At 50.2% G+C, this 3,195-nt stretch overlaps 1 pseudogene; it reads right to left on the reverse strand.

Moving 5' to 3' along the window:
• The window catches only part of LOC102238727, a 12,505-nt pseudogene extending 9,792 nt beyond the window's left edge, over positions 1-2,713 (reverse strand).
• Positions 2,714-3,195: the final 482 nt, after the last annotated feature.

The raw sequence follows: 3,195 nt of genomic DNA on the forward strand, positions 1-3,195 counted from the left end.
GCGTGGTTCAGGGTTCAGGATCTGGAAGAGGAGCCGCACACAAATGAAAGAGAAGAGACAAGAGATAATTTGGAATTATTGGGGTGCCGGGGTCCAGGCCCAACGGTCCAGGGGTTCCCAAAGGTGTGGACGGAGTCGGCGAAGAATGTTTTACACGGAGACAGTGTTCAGAACTCTCTAGCTCTCTTTAGTCTCCGTGGATCTTCCTGTGCCTGGCTGAGGCCACAGAGAGGGATCCTGAGGCAAACTGAGCCTTTATTTTATAGTCAGAGGTAAACAAGGTAGTGGTTACCATAGTTACACAGTTCTTGTGAGTTTCACTTGTTTTGGCCACTTCCTGCACTTCCCTCAGCCCATTAGCTTCCCAAATAAGATCTGGGGAGCGTTATGAGGTCAAGCCTAATTATGCTAAGAGGACTGTGCCCTCTAAGCTGGGACTTGTTTGTGACTTTGCCAACAGGTCTGTCCGAGGCTTAATCCTATACCGGCTCCCCACAGACTAGAGGTGGGGACCCTCTGCCTGGGCTGTGGGGATCAGGCTGAAACTGGCCTGGTGCACAGATTCATGCACCAGTGGGGTCCCTCAGCTTGGCCTGGGGGGGTTGGGCTGAAACTGGCTCTCTGACATTCTGAGGGGTCCCAGATTGCGAGAGGGCACAAGCCAGGCTGAGGGACCCCACCGGTGCACGCATTTGTGCATTGGGCCTCTGACATCCCATGATGGGCCTGGGGTGTGGGTGAAGCAGATTCGGGGCCCACAGTGCCCCAGCAGCAACCTAACCCATGGCCGATTCTGTGAGGAATTGGGCTCCCTCCTCTACTGGTCAGAGCGTCTGCTCCCTGGTGGTCATTGCATGTCATAGCTACTGGGCAAATGGTCGAACAGTTGGGTAGTTGCTTAGGCTTTTATATATATATATATATATAGACTACAGGCCCGGTGCATGAAAATTCGTGCATGAATAGGCCTTCCTTCCCCTGGCTGTCGGCACCGGCTTCCCTCTGGCATCTGGGACCTGGGCTTTCCTCCTCCGGCTGCTGGCAGGCACCCGGTACCCAGGCTGCTTCCCTCCTCCAGCCGCCAGCAGGCACCCATGACCCAGGCTGGCTTCCCTCCGGCCCTGGCTTCATCAGGGAGGACATCCGGAATGATGTCCAGAGGATGACTGGTCTAATTAGCATTTTACCCTTTTATTATTATAGACTAGAGGCCCGTTGCACGAAGAGATTTGTGCAATAGGCCTTCTCTTCCCCTGGCTGCCAGCACCGGTTTTCCTCCGGCACCCGGGACCCAGGCTCACTCCAGCCGGGGCCTTCAGTCTTCGCTCTGCTGCTTTGTGCCTACGTATGCAAATTAACCGCCATCTTTGTTGGGTTAATTTGCATACTCTCCTGATTGGCTGGTGAGCGTAGCAGAGGGATAGTTAATGTACATGTTTGTCTGTTAGGTAAGATAATTGCTTGTGTCACTAAAGTAGCCAACTTTGGCCAAAACCGGTTTGGCTCAGTGGATAGAGCGTCGGCCTGCGGACTGAAAGGTCCCAAGTTCGATTCTGGAACAGTTGGGTAGTTGCTTAGGCTTTTATATATATATATATATATAGACTACAGGCCCGGTGCATGAAAATTCGTGCATGAATAGGCCTTCCTTCCCCTGGCTGTCGGCACCGGCTTCCCTCTGGCATCTGGGACCTGGGCTTTCCTCCTCCGGCTGCTGGCAGGCACCCGGTACCCAGGCTGCTTCCCTCCTCCAGCCGCCAGCAGGCACCCATGACCCAGGCTGGCTTCCCTCCGGCCCTGGCTTCATCAGGGAGGACATCCGGAATGATGTCCAGAGGATGACTGGTCTAATTAGCATTTTACCCTTTTATTATTATAGACTAGAGGCCCGTTGCACGAAGAGATTTGTGCAATAGGCCTTCTCTTCCCCTGGCTGCCAGCACCGGTTTTCCTCCGGCACCCGGGACCCAGGCTCACTCCAGCCGGGGCCTTCAGTCTTCGCTCTGCTGCTTTGTGCCTACGTATGCAAATTAACCGCCATCTTTGTTGGGTTAATTTGCATACTCTCCTGATTGGCTGGTGAGCGTAGCAGAGGGATAGTTAATGTACATGTTTGTCTGTTAGGTAAGATAATTGCTTGTGTCACTAAAGTAGCCAACTTTGGCCAAAACCGGTTTGGCTCAGTGGATAGAGCGTCGGCCTGCGGACTGAAAGGTCCCAAGTTCGATTCTGGTCAAGGGCATGTACCTGGGTTGCGGGCACATCCCCGGTAGGAGGTGTGCAGGAGGCAGCTGATCGATGTTTCTCTCTCATTGATGTTTCTAACTCTCTATCTCTCTCCCTTCCTCTCCTCTCTCCCTCCTCTCTGTAAAAAACCAATAAAATATATTTAAAAAAATTTTTTTAAAGTAGCCAACTTTGGCCAAGAGGGAAGGTAGTTGAGCACATAGTTCCATAATCTATTTGTTGTTCCACTGGTGGAGGATTGTTTCTGTGTGATACAAGCTTTGTGAGGCTTATAGCTGCCAATAACTGGGAATATGATCAACTCCCTCTTTTGAGGAGTAGCTCACACTTGTTCAGGAAATCAGGGCTGTTGGTGAATTCAGCCAAGCCTTTCTCTGCCTGGAGTGGAGTGGTTGTATCTGTGGTTTCATGCGGCTGCTTGCACAGATTCTCTAGCTGCACCAGGCTCTGTACATGATCCACCATTTTGCTCTACAAGATTCTTCAAGTTGGTGCCCTGGTTGTTTTGACACAATGCCAGGATTATTATAGTTTCTTTGCTTCCTGACATAAAAAGATGATGCAGGCTTTTCTTATATATCGCCTGACCTTGCTATTTCTCCAAAAAGTCCTTGTTCCTTTTAGTGGGAAATGATATTTAGAGATCACAATCTGGGTCCTTGGGGCGGGGGTGCTCATTATGATTGGGCAAATCTTTCTTATTTAATAGTATATTCTTCTTACCAATGATAAAGATAATACATAGTCATTTGGAAGATACAAAAATAACAGAGACCATCTCTTTATACTTTGATCTACCTCACATAGGTGGAATCATATGGTTACTTGTCTTTTAAAAATATATTTTGTTATTGACTAGAGGCCCGATGCACAAAATTTGTGCAAGGGGCTCTGCCTTCACAGCCCCTCACAGCCTCAGCTGGCCCTCGCAGCCCCGGCTTCATCAGA

Source organism: Myotis brandtii, unplaced genomic scaffold (genome assembly GCF_000412655.1).
Source record: "Myotis brandtii unplaced genomic scaffold, ASM41265v1 scaffold1337, whole genome shotgun sequence".
In the NCBI taxonomy this organism is placed as follows: Eukaryota; Metazoa; Chordata; class Mammalia; order Chiroptera; family Vespertilionidae; genus Myotis; species Myotis brandtii.